Here is a 17277-nt window from a genome sequence, read left to right as displayed (position 1 = left end):
TCATTTTGTCTTGAGGAATGGAGTTCTGAGAGATTAAATCATTTGTTTAAGATTTCATAGCTGATAAGTGGTACATCAAAAACTTGGGTCTTCTGTTCCATTATTTTTTTTTAAAGATGTTATTTATTTATTTGACAGACAAAGATCACAAGTAGGCAGAAAGGCAGGCAGAGAGAGGAGGAAGCAGGCTCCCTGCTGAGCAGAGAGCCGGATGCAGGGCTTGATCCCAGGACCCTGGGATCATGACCTGAGCCAGAGGCAGAGGCTTTAACCCACTGAGCCACCCAGACGGCCCCTTCTGTTCCATTCTTTATACTCCTCCTCCACCCCATAACCTAAGCAGTCATGACTCCATTGGTTTTTGTTGAAGTTAACATATTGTATCCCCAAAGTTAAAGTCTGAACTCTTAAGCAATCCATGCTCATGGACTGGAAGTACCGTAAATATATGTATTTTTTTTTAATAGGCGAAGTATGCAAATTACCCTATACCATACTTCTTTTATCAACAGAATAAGCATCACATTTTAGATTGATTGAGTTTAAAAATAGTTCTCCATCATCTGCACCTTAATCTCATTACTCTTAGGAAGAATTACTGTGAGGAATTTTCCTGAATATCAACTTAGAGTGCATTTGTGCTTCTGTAGTATTAAAAATACTTTGAAGCTTTGCTGCAGATCATACTAATCCCGAGCCGATGTGACAGGAACTGTGCAGGTACTCCGAAACTGGATCCTTCAAAGGGTTCCCACCTAAGCTGGTCTTGACAGCTGACGGTGGATCAGTAGCACCATACAGTATCTTCCAAGGTGCTAGTTTTTTTAGTCCATAGAAAAATTCAGTAATCACTGCTAGAACTATTTGTAACCTAGCTGTCTTTGAATTTTAGTAAATACAGATCATATCTGTGCATTAACATATGGGGAAAAGGGTATCTCCTAAAGGTACTCATTATTTTTTGGATTAATCCAGTTCCATGTCAAAGAACTGAACTATAGTTTCCACACAACTCAAATGCAAATGAATAAGTATAAATATCACGAATTTACCTTTTTTTAATATAGCCTTAAAAAATGCACCCTCAAGTCACTTCATCGAAATATCTTTGCCCACCCTTTTTAAAAAGATTTTATTTATTTATTTGACAAACAGAGATTGCAAGTAGGCAGAGAGGCAGGCAGGGGGGGGGGGGGGGGGGGGAAGCGGGCTCCGCACTGAGCAGAGAGCCCGATGCGGGGCTCAATCCCAGGACCCTGAGATCATGACCTGAGCAGAAGGCAGAGGCTCTAACCCACTGAGCTACCCAGGCTCCCCTATCTTTGCCCCTTTTATTATAATGTCTTTTCAAAAAGAAGAGGGAGAAATGCATTATAAATGTTAAAATACGGAACTGTATGAATGAAGTGCTTTTTCAAAATACAGACGGAACCCCTCTTAGGTTTCTATTAAGAAAACAGATATTACATCCTCTTATAACGAGTGTGTTTGTTTTCCCCTCTCCCACTGCTGGGCTTCATTTCCACCTAGAGACATCTGTATGCCAATCCCAGGAGGAATGCCTGTGCTCTGCTAAGTCACAGCTCACATGGCCCCTCTCTCCTGGAGAATGAATTATCAGGTAATCTCTACTCTTATCCAATTGATTTTACTTCCTCCACATTTCAGTTTCATTAGCATAAAACAGAACAGGGCTTAATGATTACTTAAAACTAAACTCAAGGAAAGGAAAACAAAATTTGTTAGTAAAAGATGGTTGGTAATAATATTAGAATAGTTTCAGATGCAAGCAAATATTCTTCAAATATTTTTCAATAGAGAAGACTAGAAACATACCTATGTTTCTTACTATAGACACTACTATACTCTTACTATAGACACTACTTTAAAAATGCAAACATTCTGAAATATTTGTATAACACAATTTCATTTCCAAAGGAGAATGGTTATTTGTCCTCATTTTCCCCCATTTAAGTGAATAAACTTTGTTTTTCTTATGATAGATTAGCTAACTGAAGAGACTTTTTTCCCCCACACAAAGTATAAACAATTGTTTCCCAGACATCAGCTTTGGAAAAAGCCTGCCGTTGACAGCTGATATAGTCATGGATCTTTAGAAGAGCTGTGTTCTGATTCTCAGAGGATACCTTGCCAGAGTCCATTTGTTTTCAAGTTTGTGAAGTGGTCCATCTGCAATGATATTTTCCTGTCACTTCCAAATATTCCTCTACTAAGGTACACAAAGTGAGACCCAGAATGTTTTTTAAGACTCTGAATTGTTTGAAGGCAAGACATATTCTAAAATAATACATGGGGATGGATGAGTAAAAGAGGTATTAACTAAAATAAAATAAAATAAAATAAAATAAAATAAAATAAAATAAAATTTGGGTGTATTCAATAAGGCAAAGGAAGAGAAATAATATGGAGAAATATGGGGGGGGGTCTGTGGTTGTCTCTGCTTCAGAAATACGAGGGCTCTATTGGGACGGGGAAAATAAAGTTTGAGATCATCTATTAATTTACTTCTAAAAAACTCACTACTTAAAGCAAGGATTTTTTTTTAATATATATACATATATGCTACTAAAATATAGATATATGTGATACACACACACATCAAAACCATCAGCGCAACAATTCCTTTGTTTCTTAGAAACAACCACTATGATACACATGACTTTTATTTTTTGAATGCAGTGTACTGGTAAGCACTGTAGCAATTTCTAGAATTTGGTCCCTCTTCTTTATGGTGGTAATTTGATTTGAATGTGTTAACTTGAATATTTAGACTTTAAAGTGGCTGGAATTTTCTAATATGATCAAAATCCAGAGTATCTACACTTTTTTTTTTGCATATGTGTTTTATATACATATATATATATTTTTTTTTTCTTTTGACTTTTCTGTTCAAAAATGGATTTCTACTAAATTTTCTTAGGTGCATTTGACAAGCTATTGCTGAAAAATATTTATTACTTTTTTATTGGCCTATACTGTAGATGTACGAATGTGCTACTGGCCATGTGAATTATATACAACTCTAGGAGACAAACACAATCTCCAGTTACAAACGAAGGGCACACATGGGTGATCCAACATGTGAGTCATCAAGAAATGCAATACTGTGCAAAGACTGGTGAATCACACAGTCTGTAAAGGCAACTTTTTGAGCTTTTCACCCAGATGACTGCTGCAAAGCATAACAAGCAATGAGGAAGAGGAGGTGGTAGGGGAAAGGAAGAGAGGGAAAAAGAAGTGGTGGGGGGGCTCTCTCTAATGTTTTTATTTTTCCTTACTTTCTTGACCAGTGAACCAACAACAGAAAGGAAACTTGCAGCTCTTTTCTACCATGACCATTCTCATGTACCTAGTGCCAACTGAAAATTCTAAAATTGATTATAATCGATTTAGAATTTTCCTCTAAGTCTTACACCCTATGCACTGCAAAGTGACTTGAGGAGTAAGTTTCTATGTCATTTATTTAATAATGTGGTCTTCCACTCTGTGGAAGCTACATGGGAGCACAGAGCACAGGCTTCACAGTTGATGACGACCTAGTGCAAGAAAGAAAGAAAGGAGAAAGGAAGGTCTTCCAATGTTATTTTAACATCTGTGAAATGTATTCACTCTTTAAAGCTCTGTCTCTTCCCTGTCCTCTTCATCTTGAAACAATTCATGTCAAAGAAAGCATCTGAGCACAAAAAACATTAATTCTTGCTCTAGCCCACAATGTAGACGTACCGCTACCTATCTGAAAAGTCAACAGCAGCCTTGGAGATTGTGTGTGGGAGCTGTTCATACATGCAATGACCCGTCGAATACTATCCAGACTCCTCACCCCAGTGCTAAAAACTCTTCATGGTCTCACCTCAGAACCTAAGCATCTTCCAACATCCTCTTTGCCTCTTTCCTCACCCCGTGTTCCAGCCATATTGGTCTGATAGTTGTATATTATTTCTCTGACACATAAATTGTTACACCCCTTTGCCTTCTCTTTAAAGCTCTTTCCCCTTGGATTGCCTCTGTATGTCCGTTTTTTCCTCACAGAAGATTTCTACTCATCTCATAGTAGACAAGAATTGCTCAAAACTTTCCAGAATATTTTCATGGACTTTGTATTTAGAGGAAAGAGAACATTAAAACAGAAAAGGAATTAGGGATTGTCTAGCCCAAACTTCCCATTTTGCATCTGAGGAAATGGAGACACAGAGATTGAATACTGCCCAAAGTCACACATGAATCCACGATAAGGTCCAAGGCTAACTACCCATCCCTTGCTGTTCTCTTCAGTGGTAATCACGTCTGCCTTCAATTCAGACAATTCTGGAATTAACCTTGGGAGGTGTGTTAATATTTCTGAGTCTAACCCTAAAACTGGACATAAAAATAGGTAATCTAGAAGAGTCTCTTTCTTTCCTTCCTTCTTTTCATAGTCTTTTGTGATTTCCAGTTCATTCATTTAATCTACATACCACGTAGACTTCCTTACTGTCAGAAAGAACTAGCATATAGTAGCAGAAGGTAAGAGTTAGCACAAAGACTACGGGGTTAGAATTTTTGGGTTCAAATCTTAATCTACCTGCGTGCTTTGGGCAGGGCACTTAACTGCTTTGCCTCAGTTTTATTATTGGTAAACTGAGGATAACTAACTTATTAAATTCATTCACACATGCTTAGTCAGAACTTCCTGTTCTAGGCTTTGAGGATTTGGCAGTGAACCACACAGACAGAAGCTCTAATGGAAGTTCCATTCCAGAGGAGAGATAATCAACTGATAAACTATACCTCCCCTCCCCTTCCTCCAACCCCACAGGAAGTGCTCTTTCTTTTGCCCAGAAGTTTCCTTCCTGCAGCTGTCTAAAAGGCTAGCTTCCTCCCTGCACTCGGGTTCTTATAATCACCTTCACTGGGCACCTACTTTAAATTTCAGTCCCGCCCTTGTCACAGTTCAATTCCCTTTTCTGCTCTGTTTCTAAAAATAGTGATTCCTCATTACTATCTAACACACCATATGTTTTTATTAATTTGTCAAGTTTGTGTTGCATCTTCCTTACTCAAATGTAAACCCCATGAAGGCAGGGATGTTTGTCTGTTTTGATTTCAGCTGTATCCAAAGAATCTAGGCCCACTTTATAGGCCTGGTATCTATCAGGTACTCATTTTCTATTTACTAAGTGACTGCATTAATATCTAGTGTAATGTCCTATGGTGATATTTGCAATTAAGCAAAATAAAATTAAACAATAAAATAAAACAGAATTAAGTGTGTAGAGAGAAAGATCTGACACTGTTAGATTGAAGTGGTGAAGGAAGGCCTTACTAAGAAGGTGATCTTTGACTAGAAACATGAATGCAGAGAGAAAAATAAGCTATGGGGATAACTGATGGTTGAATGTTCTAGATAGCAGGGACAGCCTGTGCAAAGGTCCTGAGGCTAATTCAAATTTTACATGCTCTGTTAATGGCAAAGAGACACAAGTACACTAGAGCAGAGTGTGTGAGAAGAGGGGTAAGAGAAAAAGTGAGAGAAACCATTTAGACCATTCGTGTAAACCATGGTGAGGACTGTGGATTTGGTAATAAGAGAGCCAACCAAACTGAGGTATAGAGAGATGTTGAGAGAGTTGAAGACAAATATCTGACATGTACACATATTCAATACAAGTTAGTTACTGTACACCAGGGATTGAATCACAGTTAAAAGTTACAAATGAAGGCAATGAAAAGAACAAATAAATGAACACTGAATTTCCTTCCCAGTCTCTACCCTCTATGACAACAACATCAAAATGCACAGAAGGCAACTTAGGATAGAAAGGGACATGTGGAAAGTTTTACTGAAAAAAAAATATATATACAAAGACTGGAGATGTATATATATATAGTTTTATTTTTTAAAAGGCATATCACATGTAACAGTGACACTCAGAACCTGAAGCATTTTAGTCGTAGTCTGTGCTATGGATTTTTCTGCACTTATTTTTACTCTTAAAATATACAGCTGCATTTTATCAAATAATCAGTTAACAAAATGACAATAGTTTCCTGTCACGGATTTGTTTATTCCAAACTACTGTTTGATCTCACAAACACACCAAAACATTACCAGCCAGACCATTTAAACTCTTTTAAATATCCCCCCTTGGACGGAATGAGTTTTACTCTTGATAACGTCAGTCCAAATTCTGTACATGATTATATTCATCCTAAAGCAAGAAAGTACATGGTAACATTAAAGATTGTGCTTTACTGTATACCTTATTGATCACAATTTTGTATCAGTTATTTTCTTCCTTCAGCACAGTTTCTGGAATTTTCGATAAATATGACAACGTTTCTGAAGAGAAAAATTTCAAGTCACATAGTAATTAATTCATTGTTAAAGTGGCAATAGATTCAGTGTAACACCAAAGCATGTTCTTTCAATCTTATCAGAGAAAAGAGAGAACTGCTTTCTTAAAAGATACTTTGAGGGTTTTTTGAGGGTTTTAAAAATTAAGGGCCATGCTTATACTTTATTAGTTAGTCCAATTCTTGTGTAATAGTGAGCATCTAATCCATTTAGCAGATTTTATTTGTCAAGCTAAAAAAGCATATGCTATATTTAGTTCCAGCAAGGGTTGTAGAAATCGGTTGAAAAAATTCACATAGAGTTGGTAGAACACGTAGGCTTTTAATTATTTTACTTGTCCAAAGGGCACACCCATTGGGCAGGCTGCCTACTATATATTATAAATTAATTCCATTTGTCCTGAAAACTTGTTCATTATTTCAGTACTTTGAATTTTGGCTGCCCTAATTAATCTCTGTTTTAGAATTCAGGCACTTGAACCTCTGCAAAGGCTGCATTTTTCCAGCCTGTAATCACACTCTGAACAGACAGTCGAGCGCTGGGGACAATGGCTCCTTCACCCTCTCAGCTATACCTCGGCTTCCGTGGAGACAGACCTTCTGTCTCTGATTTATGTGCTGCGTCCTCCTTGAGGAGAAATGCCTGAGTGGGGAAATGCACAGCCCTGAGGCAGATTACTTCCTCAGTCTTTGGTCCTGTCACCCAAAGGGTGTCCCTTGAGCACTGATAGAGAGCCAAGAGGCACCTTGGAATGTTCTCTGGGCGATACGAACCCACCCCACCGTCAGCCTTTGCAGGTTACATCTGCTTCCTTTTCAATCCATGCACTGTGAAGGCTGATGTACTCAGGGGTCTTGATGCTGCCCTTTCTTGCCATGGCACAGGGGCCTGGAGCTAAGGGACACTGGTAGGCTCACCCTGCCAACTCAGGCCTTGGCAGCATAAAGGGTCACCATCTTGCCCTGCCCTCTCAGAGTTCTCTTACTACATGACTGCTCTTTTTGAATGAATGGAAAACTATTTTTAACTTCAGTTATTGTTCACTGAGAATGAAAAAAAAATGTTTCATCTGACCTTTTCTGAGTATTTTCCTTTTACTTCATATAACGATGCAGAGAACGTCCTTACAATGAATTCTGTGTTCAGACAAACAAACACACAAACAAGCCCCAATTTACTTGTCACCTAGTTCTTCATTTATTTCTGGAAAATCTACTCCCTAATTCTTATCAAGGAATCATAGAGGAAAGCTAGCACATTGTTTTGCTTATTGATTCTTCTGGTAATTGTAGAGGTAAGAATGGGGCCGTGACTCTGTCACAGATAAGGACAGGGGCCCAGGGTAGCTCCTGATGCCTGACGTTACAGAAGATTGCAGACCTCTGAAATGAGCTTTGTTCCTGCTCAGAAAAGGCTTCAGATTTTTTTTTTCTTATTTGTGGGGACTTCCACTTCCTACTTTCTACTTTTCTAGACCTTTATTTTTTTTATTTATTTTATTTTATTTAAGATTTTATTTATTTATTTGTCAGAGAGAGAGTGAGTGAGAGCGAGCACAGGCAGACAGAGTGGAAGGCAGAGTCAGAGGGAGAAGCAGGCTCCCTGCGGAGCAAGGAGCCCGATGTGGGACTCGATCCCAGGACGCTGGGATCATGACCTGAGCCGAAGGCAGCTGCTTAACCAACTGAGCCACCCAGGCGTCCCTTTTCTAGACCTTTAGAATTAGTTTTATACTTTAAGAATTCAATTATCTATATTTTGGTGTGTTTAGATTGGGTTGGGGGTAAAAGGCAAGAGACAAAGTCATAAATAGCAAAATTCAAACTAGTGTAATAATTAATCCATAACCTAAATATCTATATTAATAATACAGGTTGATAAATGTCTCTTACAATGTATTTTTAAATTTAAACTATTTCTCACATAGATTAGGTAAAAGTTGAGCCTTCTAATCTTATTTTTGGAAAATCAGTCAATTCAATAATGAGAAAAATAACAAAGGAAAAAAATCTATTAAACTTTGCTCTTCAAAAACAGAATGAGTGGAAGTTTGTTTTATGACATTTTGAGATGGAACCTATTTCCTAGTGGCTTTTTGGGAGTTGGGAAGGAAAGGTTGAGTGGAGAGACTGGCTGTCCATGTGGCACCAGTGTGAGGACACTAATGTGAAGGAACTGTGAAATCCTAGATTCTTACATGCATTTAAAAAAAAAAAAAAAGAAGAAGCAGATGGGCACCAGGTGGCTCATTGGGTTAAAGCCTCTGCCTTTGGCTCAGGTCATGATCTCAGGGTCCTGGGATCGAGCCCCACATTGGGCTTTCCACTCAGCAGGGAGCCTGCTTCCCCCTCTCTCTGTCTCAGCCTGTCTCCCTGCCTACTTGTGATCTCTGTCTGTCAAATAAATAAATAAAAAATCTTGAAAAAAAAAAGGCAGAAAAAATTAAAACAGCTTAAAAAATAATTTGAATAGGAGATAAATGATATTAGATTTAACCATTATAAAGCTCTAGGTGTTATCTTTTGATTAAAAGATATTTTATGAGAGTGTATGCTTGTGTTTTCAAGTGAATGGGAGGTAATCCAAATTTATACTCACTTTCAGCTAATAATCTATAATCAAAGAAGTAGTACATACCTGTTTACTTAGGATATAATACATGCTTATTTGGTGTCAAGTCCTCATATTAATATTCTCTGAAATTATAACATAAACTCTTATAATTTTAAATTTTACAAAGGAAAACCAAGATAAAGCACTTTTCAAAGGGTGGTTTTCCTTTTTCTTAAGATAAAGTTGTAGTTCAAGCCTGCCAGTTCAAAATCCTCCCTTTTCTTCCCTCCCGCCTTCCTTCCTCTCCTTCTCTTTTTGCTTTTTTGTGGTGCACTTTACTAAGAAAAAACGATGGTAGCTTTAGATGTAGAAATATTTTGTTTACTTGTATTTGAGGCTTTGATGCGCAATTATTAAGTTAGCAATGGAAGTGGAGTGTTTGATTTTCATCTTTGTTTCTAGACATAAGAAAAAAATGGATTGTTCCTATTTGAAAGTTTGAAATTTAGGTTCCTGCAGACTTTCCTTATGTTTGCAAGGTCTTGTGACAACTACCTGAACACAATCTACTGAGAATTCTGAAACAAACTTTATAAAGTCGTAAAGTAAGAAAACTGATGTAGCCTCCAAATCCAGCCTTATTCCTGTGGAAGGATATTTGAAAACAGCTCTGGCGTACCTTTTTGTGCACCAATCTCTGAAATTGTTAAAAATATAAAAAGAAAAGGAATGGGTACTGAGCAAATGTTTCATAGGGCGATGTACAAAAGCATGAAGATAAGTCAGCTTAGAGCAGATCATCAATCTTAATTCTTTCAAATATTCCTCCAGATGGAAATGTCCTGTTTCGCATGGAATAACTGTAAAGACTCAACCTCAGTAAGTATAGAATTTTGAATAAAATATATTTTTGCTTTCTCACCCCCACCATCCAATAGACACACAAATTGTCCAAAAGAAGAAATGTCATGTGTTGGAAAAATATACTGTTTGTAAGTATGTAAATAACTATGTAAATATGTAAATGTAAGTATGTAAATAAGTATGTAAATATGTAAATATACTGAAATATATATGAATTTCTCTGTGTGCTACATATATATATATTTATTCCATTATTTCTTCTAAAGTATTCCAAATATGTGATAATGGATGTACATCTAATTTAAAATTTTACTATCCACTCCAGTAAGATATCTTTAGAAACTATAGAAACATTGTGAAAATTGTACTTTCAATGTAATATTGGTTTTAACTGAAGTAAAAAGTTATATTTAAAGGCTGTAGGAAAATTGAAGCCCTTGCCATTACTTCTGACTTGTCCCTTAGGCTGTTTCCCATAATAGAAGAGAAAGCTTACTTTATCTTTTGTCTCCAATAGATATTTTTATCGTTTTGATACTAATTTTATATCCCCCCAAAACAGATATTTCTCTGGAGTGCCTTCAAATGTTTCCCATATAGGATGGGAAAACTGTGGTAACTTAAAAGTGCTCTTTGAAAGATATTTCATGAAGCTAACGTTGCTTATTAGAGTTATAGTCTTGTAGTTTGTGTCCATAGAACTGTGAGTTTTTATGGTGGTTCTTAAATCAGTATAAATTAACAAAATTTTATATCATTCCAGTGACAGTAACAAAACTGAGCAGAGAGTAGAATTGAGAATGTGAAAGAAACTATTTTGAAATGAGCATTTAGGTCAAAAACTCTGTTTCATAAAAATATTTTTGTTACCCTAAAACAACAAAAAGAATTGAGGGGACTCTTTGACAAGTCGTTGCCAAAATTATTTTTTCCTTTTTTTGCCAGAAAATAAAAGCCGAAAATAGACTGAAGCATAATATATTTTTATAGCTCTCTCTCCAGAATGACAGAATTTTCTGTAAATCTCATTATGTAAAATATGCCTTCCCTGTGGTAAGTATGAGGTATGGGGAGAAACTAATTGGATTGCTCAAATTAGTCAATATGTCTGAAACTATTTTGGGGATGCTTAGCCTTTTGGGTAACTATATGATATAATTTGTTGGTTTCTTGTGAGAGTTATTCTTTTGAGCAACAAGCAGAAATCTAGCACAACATTAAGAAATGCAATTTTAGGCACAATACAAGGGCCACAGATGACCACAATGTGTATCGTCATCTCAAAGAGAATGATGTACTGAAAAATTAAGAGTGATAGCATGACAGTGGAATGACTGCCAACTTTTTGGACATTGATGTAAGCTGAATTTAATAAAAGCAAAAGAGATGTTAGTGAAGGAAGACTCTAAAATAACTTATTTTGTGATTTTGTTAGGGTTTTTCTAATGGTATCTTCTCTGGGGCAAATATCTTCTAGCTGAAATGATTGTAATTAAAAAAATAAAATTGTAAAAGGCCAGAACATTTTGTCTTAAAAATATTATACTTGACAGTATCTTAACTACTAGTAAATATGTCCTTGTGTTTCTTTAAATCCTCTGTGGACTAAATATTCCACTCGCTGAGATTGTTTTATAAATATCAATATTTATGTTGATTTGACTGGTTTTTTTGGATAAACATGGCCCAGTATACACATCTGAACTCCATTGACTTCTTGGTGTTAATTGCCTCGGGAGGTGGCACTACAGGCCAGAGAATCTGCCATTGATCACATTTTGGGAATTGTCTTTAAATCCAACACCATTTATTTTTAAACCCCATTTTAAATTCAATTAACCAACCTATAGTACATCATTATACTGAAAGAAGACAAATCTCTAGATCCTTTGAGCGTGATTCAGTTTTCAAGAGTCGCTGGAAAACCCATAATGTTACAAAATTTGGTGCATAAAATCGTTGATTATTGATTCACAAGGACTGGAATAAAACAACAAATCTAATTTTCATCTGTGCTGAATGAAATACCTGAGAAGTTCATTTTGGATATTTGTTCTGAACACCCACTTAGAGTCAATACTAAAAAAGGAATGAGATGGGAAAAAAAATTTCTACTGGACCTCAAGGAGGGAACAGTATGTGGTTCATAAATTTGGATAGAGGGCATGAAACTCACTCCTAAAGATATGTTTTGGTAAGAACAGAAGTAGGTAAGGAAGAACTTTCATCTAACCAGAGCACATCACTGCCTCTCTGTTCTCTTCTATATAGCTTTTTACTAAACAAAACTTGGGGACAGTTAAAGAATATAGTTTTGAATGGGTCCCAAAATTATTAGTACCCGCATGTCTTGTTCAATTGAGATAATATAGAAATGTTTTCAAAAATGAAAATATCATAAGACATAAAATCTCTCAAGAGGTTATTTGGGGGCCAGACACGTATTTATGATTGCAAGGGTTAAAAACATGATTATCTTTGTTCATGTCATCCGAAAGAAAATACATGGTCCATTGCACAACAGAGTAAAATTCATAATCTAATAAGATGCTTTTATTAAAGAAAAAAAAATTATTTGCCTGTAATTTAACCCCGTGCATTGCTTTATGTCAGTCATTTGGGTTGTGGCCAAGATCCCTGATGAGCATTGACCTGTTTGCACTTTTCCACACCAGAACCTCTGAAGATGATTAGCTTCTGTGATTTAGACTTGAGATTCCAGGCCATCCAGATGTGTGGGACCCCAAAATGGAAGTTAGCTCTTTCTACACTGTTTTATATAAAGTCAGGAGAACGGGGGATAGATGGGACATTGACTGTGTCTGTTGAGCAGTTAGATATAGACGTGTGCCAGAGAATTAAGGAGGAGACAACAAGAACACACTGAACACCTACCATGTTCAAGGAATTACATCAGGTCCTCAGATGACGAAGAAACAATTCCTGACCTCAAGGATCTCACTGTCTAGTGGGGGAAATGGACAAAGAAAGAGAAGTATACAAAAAAGTACTTTCATGAAATTATTTGTGTACCTATTTTTCATTCTTAGAGTACAGAGAAAATATATATAATATAGACACTAGAATCCTATGTCTTCTTGGAGTACATGTTATTAATCTATTATATTTCCCTCTTCTCTCCTCATTTTAAAGTTCAACAGGCAACATTAAATGCCCTTTAAAAGTCTCAGAGGATATATGGAACATTATGTTGTCTTCTTACACAATTAAAGATAATTCTTAGCTAATAATTATGCAACAAAAAAGTGTTAAAAATAGATGCTGAGTAATTATATAGAGAGAATTTGATAATGAGGTGAGGTGGGCAGTAACCATAGAATTCTGTCACTCTCTGATAGCTTGCCTCAAATTATCCACTACTTTTGAGTCTCTGTGTCAATCGAGTATATAATTTAGTATTTTTTAGGAAATAAATATTTGTCTTTATTCTATGGCTATACGATATGTCTATTTGCGCAATAATCATCATCACTTCCATAAGTCATTTAAGACACTTGTGGGCATGTCTATTGTCTAATGTCTCAAATTCTTTGACATCTAAATATTTCCCCCAGCAAATCTATGCTTTTGAGATCCTCTTGCCGAAGAAATGTAACAGTATTTGCATTTGTGTAATTTCCTCTTCGCTAGCATCATGGTTGGAATGTTGCAGCTTCTTAACAGCTTTGGGGAAACACTAAAAACTAGTTTTAAGACAGGAAACTGGGAAGAGTAGTGTATTTAATTGACATTTCAGAGGGGATATTTAAAAAAGCACCAAAATTGACTTTGATCCAAAATTATCTGATTCATACCTTCCACTGATTAAAAATTATAAGCTATAAAGCCACTTCATTTTTGTTGTTGTTGTTGTTGTTAAAGATTTTATTTATTTATTTGACAGACAGAGATCACAAGTAGGCAGAACGGCAGGCAGAGAGAGAGAGGAGGAAGCAGGCTCCCTGCTGAGCAGAGAGCCCTATGCGGGGCTCAATCTCAGGACCCTGAGATCATGACCTGAGCCAAAGGCAGAGGCTTTAACCCAATGAGCCACCCAGGCGCCCCTCCACTATTAATAGTAAATAACTAATTGTTAAAAAAACAGTTCTGCAGATGTGTCATTGTGTTAGTTTCCCTCAGTATTAGTCTCCAATAACCATTTATGATTAATACAGGAGAGAGGTTGCTCGTAAAATAAGTCCAAAAGGAATAATTTCCAAAAATCTAGTACAAATAGTATCTATTTGCCGGGACTAAGAGTTTGCTAGCTGGATTAGTGGTGCTGGTGGTGGTGGGGGGGGGTGTCTTTGCTGGGTTGCAAATATTAAATTCATAAAGATAGCTTAAATTACAGTTTCCCACTTTAACCTAAGAACATCAACGAAGGCGTACCTCCATGTCTGATAGACTTTCATATATTTTGTGGTACTTATTGCAAATTTAAGCCATCCAATTTTCTGCAAATCTGTAAATATGAAAGGAAAGCAGCCAAAAATGAAGATTTAAAGATTTGAATGAGAAGGAAACTTTCTTACTATGAAGTCATTTTCTTATTTCTGTCTCTCTCCCAATCTCAAAACATATTTTAACATACAATAATTTCCATGTAACTTTTTTTTTTGGAGAAGAAACAGTTATAAAGAATATAATTAGTCATATAAAATTGTTAACGTATCTGGATTATTGCTACACATTTAATAAGGAACATTTTTACGTTGGTACAAACATAAAGTAACCTCTGAATGAGGTCTTTTGTCTTTCCTCTTTCCAATTATGATTTCAGTGATTGAGTTGCCACATGGTCTTATTGTTCAAGAAACAAACTGATCTATTAATATTTCTTAGAAGAGACAAACACTGTGACATTTGTCACTAAATATTGGGTTTTGCCTATTTATTTTTTAAAAATGCAGAGTGAAGGAAATATGAATAAAACTCTATAGGAATTATTTTGACAAAGAAAGATTTAAAAATAGAATAAAAACTACACAAATCACAGAATCTTAGGTCTAGACAAGGTCATTTTTCAAATCAATGCATAAGTCCTTTAGACAATTAATCCAAATATGTCATATGGCATGTATTTGATGGATAACTTGTGCTACAGCCTTTCGTTTTCATAAGGTTTATTGAGCAATATGATATTTAACTGTAATGGATTCTTGACTTGTGGCTGGAATCCTTTCTCAGCCTTGAAGTCACCTGTGGAGAGCACATAGCAGCCTGCTGGTTATCTTCGTAAAGTCCTTGCATGTCCAAGTTTGCTTTAGATTTTTCATTCTTAAAGCATGAATTCTTATAAAGATGATTTTGATGGAGTAAAACAAAATCCATGTAATGCATATCTGAACTTCATATCAAAAATATTTATAAACTTCTGTATTTTCCAAATATAGTATTTTACACAATATTAGAACCATTTAAAAAACATCCTTTAATAGAGGAGCAGCTTTGTAGTTAAAATTGTCAAGTTCTGCTAATCTCATTAATTTTAAATTTCTATGTAGAATAGAAACCTAGAAAAGTACCATAGCTACTTTTATACCATAAATTCTCCCTTTTATTTTCTATTTTTAGTCTATTCATCCTAGTCTATTTATTCTATTTTCTTTTTTAAATTTTTGTAGACTGTACTTTTTAATACATTTTTTGTTTATTCTTTTTCTTCCCCTTTCCACCACCCTAATCATTCAGACATTTTTTTACTACCAAGTCAGTGCTTACTAAAAGCTCATGGGAAATAAAATAGTATTATATACATTGTTTCACACAGATTGATGTAAAAAACATTTGGTATCCTGTTGATTGAAAGAACAGATGCCCGTATAATTTATGAAGCCAGAAATACCTTCACAATATCTTCCAAAAATAGTAAGGTATTTTAATAACATAGTTGTGGGGAATGAAGTCAAAAGCTTGGAAGAATTTAAATTGTAGACTGACTTTTGAATGGAACATAACAATTTGAAAGATGTTATCAATATTCAACAAATATTATTGTAATCATTCATGTGTAATGTAACATAGTAAGTCACAACGTAGTATTTGATTGTTTCACATGAAAACTTTTTTAAAAAAATTATGCATCTCTTATCTCCTCCACAGACAAATTTTAAGCAATCTATATAAGGAAGGTCTGACTTTATTCAAAAACTGGTATGTTTTTTCTAGAAAAAAATACTAATTTTCCTTAATACATGTGTTACTCTTAATTTTTCACAATTAATTTACTTAAGAATTTCAGCATAATAAGACAAGTTGTATAACTGACATGGTATGTTTACTAGGGCTTAATTCTCAAATTATTTTAAATATCAGTCAACATGACTATTCTTTCCAAACTGAGGGATTAATCAACCATTCCTGCAAAGTCTCAGATCAAGGGCACTGTATTTCCTTGCTAAAAATAAGCATGGCCAACTACAGTTTGTGGAAGTCACAATGGTTATACTATTGGCATAATGAATTTTCATTATGAAAAAAAAAAGTTTTTAGCTTCAGTTGTGACTTGAATTTTTCATTTTATTCAGCTCATTCCAAACATCATACTAGCATTATGCCTTATTTATAAAAGGAGGTTTTATTCTAGTAAAAAAAAAAAAAAAAAGAATTTTTTTGTAAATTGGTTATTTACATGATTAATTATTCATAAAGGGATAGTTTATAAAAGCCTGATATAATTCAATTACAAAATATGCCTGTGGGTTTTGGAAAAATGTAATAAAACATATATTTCCTTTTCTTCCTTTCTTTTTTTTTCTTTGCTTCAGGAAGAAGGTTAAATTTCAGAGCAAAGAAACACTGAAAAATTTTCCAGTAGACAAACCTTTAAACATTAAAAACTATGAAGAGTTGATGAATGTTTAAAAATACAATAATACTGAAACACTAATCTAATTCTATGCATAGTCAATTACGTACTTATTTGATTTAAAATAATTTACGAATAACCTCAAAAACAAGAAACTATTTTAAAAGATAGAAAATCGTCCTAAATCCACTCTAGTCCCCACACTGTATTAATGGGGATTAAGACAGGGATGCATTAGGTTAATCAAGGGCTCCTAACTTCAGAAGAGTTTAAGATTAATTGTAACTTTTAAAGTAGACATCAATCCTCTTTAAAACTGTCTTGGAAGAGCTCTCCCAGCCTGTCAGTCAGTACCACCTACCAGGTAAGGAAGAAACACAGCAGAGGGCTGATCTTACTGGGAACAACGTCATTGTCCTGTTTTTTTTTTTTTTTTCTTCTTCTTCTTCTTTTTTTAAACGATATATCTTGAGGTTATTTAGAAAAGAAATCTAACATTTCTCTCTCTCTTCTTTTCCCATCATAGAATTGGGAAAGCAGCACTCTTTAAAGGGAAGAAACATTGTAATCCTGCAAGATCTAGATAAAAACCTCTATCCTTTAAAAAAATAAGGAATATTATGCTAGCCTTTGCAGAATATCTATTCTAAAGGATTATTTGGAAATAAATTGAACTAGTGTGGTGAGGATGATT

The 17277-nt window shown here is 35.2% G+C and overlaps 1 long non-coding RNA gene across 1 annotated transcript in view; it reads left to right on the top strand.

The window, feature by feature from the left end:
• LOC132026151 (uncharacterized) overlaps nt 1-11841 on the top strand; it is a 64902-nt gene extending 53061 nt beyond the window's left edge. Inside the window, exons 4-5 of the long non-coding RNA XR_009406798.1 lie at nt 9740-9787; nt 10718-11841. This is a non-coding gene — a long non-coding RNA (uncharacterized LOC132026151). The remainder of the gene's footprint in view (nt 1-9739; nt 9788-10717) is intronic.
• Nucleotides 11842-17277: the final 5436 nt, after the last annotated feature.

This window comes from Mustela nigripes, chromosome 10 (assembly GCF_022355385.1).
Source record: "Mustela nigripes isolate SB6536 chromosome 10, MUSNIG.SB6536, whole genome shotgun sequence".
NCBI classification, from domain to species: Eukaryota; Metazoa; Chordata; class Mammalia; order Carnivora; family Mustelidae; genus Mustela; species Mustela nigripes.
Note: the sequence above shows the minus strand (reverse complement) of the source record. Positions and strands in the feature narration are given on the sequence as shown.